Source organism: Mastomys coucha, unplaced genomic scaffold (assembly GCF_008632895.1).
Source record: "Mastomys coucha isolate ucsf_1 unplaced genomic scaffold, UCSF_Mcou_1 pScaffold20, whole genome shotgun sequence".
NCBI classification, from domain to species: domain Eukaryota; kingdom Metazoa; phylum Chordata; class Mammalia; order Rodentia; family Muridae; genus Mastomys; species Mastomys coucha.
Window position 1 is genome coordinate 47,995,171 of NW_022196903.1, and position 10,404 is coordinate 48,005,574.

The window sequence follows — 10,404 nt, forward strand, 5'->3', positions numbered from 1 at the left end:
TACAGTTAATATGTTTGGAGTTATTTAAAATTTATATTAAGAAAAACATATGTATTTTCAGTATTGCTATAGACAAGCATCTACATGAGACTGTTAAATTGATCGTTGTTTTATATCAAACAACTTTTATAATACTCATTTTTATTGTTATAATATTTTATAAATTTTAAAGAATATGACAAAAAAAGGTATTGTAGGTATTAAAGGGGAGTCTCTGGGAAAAGTTGGGATATAAAAGGGAAACAAGAATGTGATTTAATTCTATTTACTTAAAATATGTTTTTAAATGTTAACAAATTCAGACAAACTGAAATCATGTATCTTTTCTCATCATAATGTAATAAAACTTAAAATCAATAAAAAAAGAAATGTTTAAAAAAAAAAAGAGTTTGTCTCACTCCTTGGGTCTAATCTCATTTCTCACCAATCTACTCCTCATTTCCTACCCTAGACTGACTGAAATATGTCCACTTTCAGAAGTTCCCAGCTTTCTCCACACTCCCTCTGGTCCTTGTTTGTTATGTAGTTCCCACTCACCTTCCCTGATTCTCAAGACTGCTTGGTAACATCAGTCCCCCCCCACCCCCCGTCTCTGTCTCTGTCTCTTTCTCTGTCTCTCTCTGTCTCTCTGTCTCTCTGTCTGTCTGTCTCTCTCTCTCTCTCTCTCTCTCTCTCTCTCTCACACACACACACACACACACACACACACACACACAGGCATGTATGTGTACACACACACACACACACACACACAGGCATGCACGTACACACGCACAGTGCAGTGTTTCAAGTCAACATGCTTAGAACTGAAGAATCAGTAGTGGAGGACTCATAGGTTCTGTAGCAGTGAGAATATTTACAAACTGCTTTAGAATCAAGTCTAAACAGTTTAGACTAATCACTAATCAGTGATTCTTTCTGAACCATATCCCCTTGAATGCTGGCAGTACTTCCTTCAACTAAGATAAGATGACAACCCAGTGAATCAGCTTCAAGTTTATTGCTTACCCCTTAGCAAGGAACCAAGAAAGCTTTGCAAGTATCTCAGCATACTGCATCCAACAGAAACAAACTGCTTTGTCTAGAATGCCAAGTCCTCAGTGTGCTCTCCCCATTATTCAGTTGTCAATTTCCCTAACCAAGAAGCAGACATTTTCAGAAAACAATGGGGGCTGCCACCTGATTCCAGAGATCCAGACTCTGCCTGCCAATCAACAGGAACACCATTCTGTCATCAAAAGGCCAGGTCACCTCACGGCCAGGGTCCCTTCAGGCTCTTTATAGAACAGTTGGGGGAAAAAGAAGAGAGACAAGAAAGACCAACTTAATAAAAATTAAATTGAATAAGCAACAGGCTAGCATAAAAACAAATATACATATAACCACAGTTTAATTACAGTATAATCATCTATAATAAATATGCCCATTTGTATTATAAATCAGACTAATTCTTTTAAAAAAGAGCATATGGACAGATGAATAAAGATTTCTAATTTTTCTACTTCAGGCTTTTTAAATCAAAATTGAATTTGTTGGGAAATGGCGGATGATTTCCCAGCACTGTTATTCCTGTTCCAAGAAGGGAGAAGAAGATGTAAATGCTGGGGAGATGCAGGGATTCATTCCGGTTGGTCTTTTCAAATTTACATTTTACTTCATTTGGGAAATGAGATCACTCTCTGTCTTCTGTTTGGAAAATTATTTTCCACTTAAATGTAAACACATGTTCAATGCTGTTAAGGGGACAGAGGTTGTGGTGAGATTTTGAAGTGACTACTTTCTGACCCCTTTGAGCTGCTCTGTATTTCCTGCAAGTGGACAGAGTAGGGCAAGTGGAATGCCCCAGCCTGCAAAGGTCCCCAAGAGCTGCAGCCGGGATAATAGGTGAAGCCTCCCACATAGAGATGGAGCCCACCTGAGCGCACACTCAAAAGAAGACAAAGAAAACCAAAAACTGAGGAGAAGCACTCTTTATGCCCGCTTCCCCACCTTAATCACAAACTGTTTAGGCTTAACCTTTATCTAATGCTCCATGAATCCTTTTCATTTAGCACCATGTCTTTTTAATAGACATCCAAGAGATAATAGGATAGAAATGGTATGACAGCAACCATTGTTAAAGGAGCAGGAAAACCCGCTGGCAGCTCCCTGAGTGTCCCTTTCTTTCACTAAGAAAGAACATAGGTAAAATAAAATTATTCACTCTTTAATTTAGTTTGAAGAACCTAGCAAACAATCAGGGGGCTATTGCAAAACAAACAACCCAGAATCTTTGCAATAACTCCCAGAAGTCCCCCTGAGCCCCGGTAGCCAAGTCCCCCCTACCAGCCCAGCTCCAGCCCAGCACAAGGATGACTAACTGGCTTCCTTTTGCCCTTAGCATCTTGCTTTTCCTATCACTGGCAGCACATGCTGGCAGTCTCCATTTCTAGTTAGTTTTGGTCCATATCACAGGGCTGAGCTTCTTATGTGTGGCAGTGTAGGTGGAGCTTGCTCCTCTTCCCACTCAGGTGGTTTCCTTTTGCACACAATTACATAAGCTCCATGCTCATCTCTAATACCAGATCTTGAATGTCCTTGATTTATCTTCTGTAAAAACATCAGTCATGGTTCTGGTAAGATACCAAGACAGCCTCTACTTGTAGCATCAAGCCTGGCAAGCCAACAATTTAAACAGAGTTGGAAATGCTTAGGTAAAGCAATGAGAAGTGGGCAGCAGAGAAGAGGGCAACTTCCTGAAACACTCTCGACACAGAAGACCGAGTATGCATTGAGTTCATAGAGGCCATTTCTCCACTCCTCAGCAAGTTTGTTGTCACAGTGTGTCACCTGAACACTGTGAGGTGGTACACCAACTACCTGTGGCACCTGGAGATTTGGGAATTCCAGGTGTTTTAAATAAATTTATCTTATGAAGTGCCTGGAGTATCTTATTAAGTACTGTAGGGTGTTAATTCTGTGTCTTCAACACACTGTACTGACCATAACTGAGCTTTCCTTGGTGTCTTATCATTGTCAGCATTTTGACCAAGTGCTATATCAGATGTCATCATGGGTTGTCAGTTTGGCAGTCTGGTGGTTTGCTATTTTTAATAGCCCTAAACTACTGTCTTTAGTTTTCTTTTATGGTTATGGGTGTTTTGCCTGCATGTATGCCTGTGCACTGTGTGCATGTCTGATGCCCTCAGAGACCACAAGAGGGCGCCGGACTTTCCATACTGTGCATGTGTCCTTGCCTCTAACCTACAACTGTTCCTCTTTTGGAAATGTTCTAATTATGAAATATTTCCATCATACAGAAAAGTCCAAAAAAGAAGAATCCAAGTGCCCACTATCCAGTTTTATTTTTCAAGTGTTCACATTGGACACACTTGCTTAGGATTAATTTTTTTTCTCCTGTACACTGATTTCACATTACAAAAGTAGTTTAGCCTTCTCCATGGCATTTGTATTATGGAGAAATCATTCACAATTCACCAGAAGCACTGTTTACATTTTGGTGAATTTTCTTTTTTTCCTCTTCCAAGGGGGTTTCCCCCATGCTGTGAGCATGCATATAAGTTGGAATTTCTTTCACAGTAATGGTCTAACACGTGTTTCTTTTGATTGCTACAAACCTATCATCAGTAGAGGCTTCAGAATACAGTGAGTTATCTTTTTCTGACCAATCTCATTATTTATTTAGGATATTTCTAATTCTTTGCTAGTAAATATATCAACCTCAAAATATCTTTACACACATTGTTTAACCTTCTTATTTTTTTAAGATTTATTTATTATTATATGTAAGTACACTGTAGCTGTCTTCAGACACACCAGAAGAGGTCACATTACAGATGGTTGTGAGCCACAATGTGGTTGCTGGGATTTGAACTCAGGACCTTCGGAAGAGCAGTCAGTGCTCTTAACCTCTGAGCCATCTCGCCAGCCCTAACCTTCTTATTTTTAATGCACCCAGCACACATACTTGAGTTTTCTACAGTGTGTTATCTCCTTCCCGAGGAGAGTGGCTTCTCAGCAGCATCTAAGTGAGGCTCAGAAAAGGTTTCATTAATTTACTGAGAACACTCAAAACACATTTACTCAATTCCTACTTAAGATTAGAGATTTTATTTTACTGTAACATAAGTCAAAAACACTAAGGCAAGGTCTTTGTCTTGAGGCTTTCCAGCTAGCTGGGAGACAGGCCTACTGCTCAGGAAGCAAGCAGACCGCAGTGAGGAACAGGAGCGCCTCCATGCTCATGGTGGTCCTCACAGCTCTGAGCACAGCTGCAGTCCCATTCACAGGAGGAATCTACCTCGGGTTTTGCAGTAAGGATGGACAGGAAGATTCTACTCATAGACAAGGTTGGCCTCATACCATCCGCCCACTAAACCACATTGCTCTGGCTTGCATGAAGAGATGGCACCCAAAGCTTTTTTATTCTGAATCCAGTGGAATATGGGACAGATGGTAACCTCTTTCTAGCATCAAGCATGGCTTCTGTCCTTTTGGGTGAAGAATCACTGGTGTCAGGAGCCCTTTCTGGAATGCCAGGAAGCTGTCATATGTCAGAAGAACTACACAGCTTATCAGTAACTTCTCACATCTTACCAACTGAACAACTATATCCTGTTCCTTGCCCCGTTAAATATTCATTCTTCTTAAGGCCTTTTAGGCTAGGAAATGTGCCAACAAAGTATGATGCCAGTGTTAATGAATATGCCCACAGAGCAAGTGGGCTCATGGTTCATCAATAATTATTTTTCTTTTTCTGAAGACCAAAACATAGATATACAAGCAAAACAGATAAGCATAAAGATTTAGGTCAAATGCCCAGGTCCTTACCCATTCACTCATGGTTTCTTAGATATGGGCCCTTCTCTTCAGGAACCATAACAAATACTCTGACATGTCCCTTAGTGTGACAAACAGGGAGAAGCATGTAGTCAGTCAGCCAACAAGAAAGCAGCAGCTGGAGGCTTCAGGTCATGAGAGCCAATAAGCTCAAAATCACAAGCACAACTCTTTGGGGTTGGGTCACTTCACTTTAAACCTGAGTGCTGGCCAAATGGGAGGATCTGCTGATATGCAGGATGCAGCAGCAAAGTGCTAGATAATACAGGACAGCTCACTGGCTCTCAACAGGCTACTCCTTTTCTTCTCCTTGTCCGTTTTCTTACTCTGTTGCCTTTCCCACATTGAGTGTAAACATGTAACAGCGTTGACTGTTGACGTGCCCTCTGGGAATGATCCCACCTAAAGCAACAGCACCACATGGCCTGAAAGCAAAGACAGCTTGCACTCCAAGGCTTTACCTTTCTTGGTACTGCTGCTGGGAGCACCTAGGTTCTTCCAGAACCTTCTAAGTTATTTTAGAGAGGCTGACAAAGAAAGAAATAAGTGCCTCTCAGAAAGAGAAACAGCCTTAGCACTAGTAACAGACAGGTACAGAAAGCTCAAGGAAATGGTGCTCAAGTCCTGCCAGAGCGTCAGAGGGTGGGACAGCAGGACTGAATGGAACAGAGCGAACAAGCTGTAGACCTGTGGGAACTGTCAGGATTTTGGCATGGATGCTGATCCAAAGGCTCTCTTAAATTTTTAGATTTCACAAAAAAAATTAAAAATAAAATAAAATAAAATAAAGGACATAAGGCAGGTTGGAAGGGCACAGACTGACAAAAGCAATGTGGTCGGTAAGAGTTTGGGAGCAAAGCACCTGCTATCTCATTTTTCATAATTGCCATCATAAGAGAAACAGTGACTTAATACACACACTCATCTCAGATCTCAGAAAAAGGGATAGGATGACACCTACAGCTTTACAAACTGTCACTCCAATGTGTCTAACCTTTATTCTCATTTCTCTGCATTCCAGGGAAATGCTGTCACAGTGTTGCTTCAGGCTAGTTCCTCCAGGGCACAGGAAGGTCCTCTCCACCTTTCCTAATACGCCAAGCAACTTACCGCATTCCATGGTGAGGACAGACAGGAAGTGCTGGGTTCAGTTTACAGAGGTTTGTGTGATGGATACAGAGCCAACATGCTTTTGGTTCCACATGTCACCAGGCACCCATGATGCCTTGAAACTCAAAGCTCTTATCCAGGTATCCAAAATTCTACCAGTCACATAGGTGTCTTCAGGCTGTGTATGAAATACATGCAAATTATTTCAATTATTCAAAATAGTATGTAGATTTGATAAAAGGGAGCCATGGAATTCCACGAATGAATAATTTATACTGAAAGACAACAGACTGCACAAGAGTCGCATACCCACAAAGGGTAAAACAAAGCTCACACAGCAGCCTTAGGAACACTATACAGACAGTCTGAAAGGCAGTGGACTCATACAGCGATAGTTCTCAGGATTAGGACTGTGCTTTATGTTTTGTGTGTCTTAATTTTTTTTTCTTTCGAGACAGGGTTTCTCTGTATAGCCCTGGCTGGCCTCGAACTCAGAAATCCGTCTGCCTCTGCCTCCTAAGTGCTGGGATTAAAGGCGTGTGCCACCACCACCTGGCTGTGTCTTAATTTTCTATATTTCATATTTTTATAACTTATCTTCATTTTCTACAATGCGTTAAAAACCAGAACATGAACTCTTTTTGGTTTTCAAATTTTGAGGGTCAAAACTAACACTGTTTCAAAACTAAACAACCCTGTTCCCAAAACCTTCATTTTGAAATTGTGACAGTCTCAATTCAATAAAAATTTACAACACTATTCTTCACAATTAGAGGCTGTATACATGCTGATGTGCACTTGCTGGTTACTATCTTTCTTCCTTGGCATATCTAATCATTTTATTTGTGGACTACTCAAAGCAAATCAGTGGCTGTGTGCCTTTCTGTTCTTGAATTCTAACATGATAAGTACAAATTTCAATGTGATTCAACACAGAAACAAAACTCATCCAGATAAGTTGATGGATCAGATGTTCTTTAAAAAACAACAACAACAATAGCAACAACAAAAATATAGAGATGAATCTGAGCAGAGGGGAGAGGGTTGTTTATTAGATGTGGAGGTTTTAAGGGCCTCTAAACCACAGTGTAGAGGATCCCCCATCCAATTTCTCCAACAATTTCACCAAGATTTCTTTTGAATACCAAAAAAGTTTTTGAAGTAGGAATTAAAATAAATGACTTGATTCACCACTCAGCAAACTAAAATCTAGTTCCCAGTATAAATAACCTGACCTCTGCAGCAGTGCTCCCAAGCCTCACCGCTTTCTTACACCTACTAGACATTTCCCTCTCCAAGTCAGCACCTTTGCTTCTTCTGTGTCCCACCTAGGGAGTGGGAAATGAAAGTCTACAAGACTAAAAAAGATCTTAATTCACTCATAGTTCCTTCCATAAAAAGAAAGATTAAAAAGAAATGTAATAATAATACAAGTAGTTGTGGCAGGTTAATGATACAAGTAGCTGTGACAGGATGCTGAGGGCAGAGTGACTGGAGAAGAGGTGATGGGCATGAAAATGAAGGCTATCGAAGGGGAAGCCAGTGAGAAAATGTCAGCAAAAGTGCAGTGAGGATGCACAGGTCAGAGGACACAAGTGCTGGCATGCTCAGAAACACAACACACTCAAAGATTTGTGAATAAGCAGGGCTTTCCTAAGTGTGGTGCCCAAACTGTTTAAAATCTACTATGTTGCACTTTCACAATGAGCAGTAAGGATCAGTTTCTTAGTTTCTAACAAGAATTTGTAAAAATGTGTGGATCATATAAAAGGCAGGTTAAGTTACCTAAGTATATACAACTTCTACAGGCCAATCTCCAGTTCATTACAGTTCCCCCTTTAATTAGAAACAAAGATGGAGAAAAGGCTTGAGCAGAAACTGTCTCCCTCCAACCCAACAATCTGCCTTGGGACCAGGCCAGACTCTACATTTCATGTAAGGAGAGGTCCCGAGCCTACACAAAAGCACTAGCACTCCTTTCCAATCTGCACTACCTGCAGGGCTCTCTACCTCTGCTCTGAAGGCCCTCACTCCCAGGCAGAGCGTGCTCTGGGACCAAGCAGACTGCCCTGCCCACCCATCTCTGCACACACAGTCCCCAGTGAGGAAGAGTGGCCCTGGGTTGCCACTCATCCTCCTTTCTAGGCCCTGTTCCCAGGCAACCCTGAGGTTTGGCCCTGTACCTCTTTCCATATTCCCGCACCTCTCTACTCAGTCCTAAAGCATCAAGGAGCTACCAGCACCCTCCTAAGGCCCCTTAATACACTCAGCATATGGCTTCCAACATCATCAACAAGTGGGCACTTAGTAAATGTGGAATTAAATAGGAGCATTGATTCTTTTGTAAGCAGTGCAAAGAATTTCTTTACACATGCATACATGTTACACACACATATATAGACACATATGCAACAGACTTTACACACACAGACATTTTATACATACATATGCACCTATACACTTCACATACCTCTAACATACAACACACTCACATACACACATGCACACAGACTCACAGACATACATACATGCACACATATACATACACACTCATGCATATGTGCACTGACACACAGACACAGACATGCATGTACTCACACACATGAAATGTGTGTAAGTTTCTTTGTAAAATAATATCACTATCATAATTTTAAAAGTTGTAACTTTTCTATTTGTAAGATATCCACTGTTAACAACTTTTCCCCTCAATTATGATAAAAAACAAAAACAAAAAGGGCCAGAAAGAGTGGGGAGGGGGTAATGACAACAAGACCAGTGAGCTGTAAAAGAAGCCTGGCCTACTATAGTCTCCATTCCGACTCTATCTTTGCCCTCTGTAGCTATACCAACCCCAAATACTTCTCCTCTCTATTTCTATCTGCATCCATGTTCTCTTACCAAGCTAAGCGGCTTCCAGGGCCTTCATTTTCTATAGCCTTTGACAAAGATGTTCTCGCTATCCGTAACAGCTAGCAATCATGTGGTCTCACAAAGGTCTCTCTACCACTCTGTAATAGGGCATTACTTTTCTCTTGATGAGTCATCCTGGTTATCAACGTGATACACAGAGAGGGAAGGACAATTAAGAGAGTCCTCCATCAGACTGGCCTGCAGCTGTACTGTGGGGAATTTTCTGGATTGGAGGTTGATGTAGGAGGAGCCAGCACTGTGGGCAGGTGAGCCTGAACTGTAGGAAAAAGAGACCTGAGCAGAGGGGTGGAGGGTTGGAGGCCAGGGGCTGCATCCCTCATGGCCTTTGCTTCAGTTTCTGTTCCAGGTTTCTAACCTAAGTTTCTGCCTTAGCTTCACTGGATGATAGATTGAATAAAAACGAAAACAAAAACAAAACAAACAAAAAATCCTTTTCCTCTCAGTTGGTTTTTGGGCAGTGGTTTTTATCACAGTAACATAGAAGCAAACAAAAACACTTCTTACAGGGTCTAAAATAATTCAGGTCTAACATTGAGTCTATGAAGAACCAAAACCTTAGATTTCTCTTTCAACTCCTGCCTTCCACTGCATCTTTCATCCTGACCACAGGCAGAGCAGTCACCATTAGAATCCAGAGGGGTTGCCACTGGAACAGCACTATGAAAAGTGAAGAACCCTAGAAAAACGCTAAGTATTCTTGGTTCTCGGACCTGCTATAGTAGTGTAAAGTTAGTATATCAACGAGAGACCCTAATGTAGGACTCCAAGGACTGTAGGGCTGTCATGCACCCATTATGAAAATAACTAACTGTATAAGGAGCAACCTGTAAGTACAGACAAGCTTTGCTACAGTGCTACGAATGGGCTCTACAACCAGAGCACTCCAACAACAGAATGAGCCAGAATAGACTAGATGGTTTCCTTAGTCAGTGCTGCATTCAAACATGGCAGGGGCCACTGTCAGGGTCCCGTCAGAAGTGTCCAGTATAGAGAGTGAGCTGATCATACCAATGCTCTAGCATTTAAGATCTCATCATTGTAGCCCTTAAGATCCTTTTGGCAGACTTAAACTCATTCCCAGTATTCAAATAACCTAGAGTGAATTCATGTCTCAAACATTCATTCAACAGTTAATCAATTCAAACATTATTCTTGAATGTCTCTGAATAATACTAAGCCCAGATTTCCCACCCAATTGCCTCTTCTAAGAATCTGCTTAAATCTGCTTAAACTCCACTTAATAATTTTAGGTTATTTTACCAATTTTTAAGACATTAATTATTATTTTCCATTTCAACTTACTATTTGTTAAAGATAATTTCTCAGCTTAAATTTTTATATCAGAGACTACAGATATATATGATTTCTTAGTAAAACTTACATAATTAAAAAATGTGATTCCTATGGTACCATATAATAATGATGTTTTTTCCCTCAAACAAAGATATTCAAACCATACTAGGGAGAGCAAAACTATCTGCAAACAGAAAAGCTTACAAGCAATATATATATATATATATATAT

The 10,404-nt window shown here is 40.7% G+C and overlaps 1 protein-coding gene across 2 annotated transcripts in view; it reads right to left on the minus strand.

Annotated features, from left to right (window-relative positions):
• Positions 1-10,404, minus strand: part of Jazf1 (JAZF zinc finger 1) — a 323,397-nt gene that overhangs the window by 282,995 nt on the left and 29,998 nt on the right. Inside the window, exon 1 of one of the 2 annotated variants that reach the window (XM_031381938.1) lies at positions 1,180-1,198. The exons of the other annotated variant lie outside the window; for it this stretch is intronic. The gene's annotated coding sequence lies outside the window, so the exon portion shown is untranslated. Of the gene's footprint in view, positions 1-1,179; positions 1,199-10,404 lie in introns of those variants that run through there. 2 annotated transcript variants of the gene reach the window in all.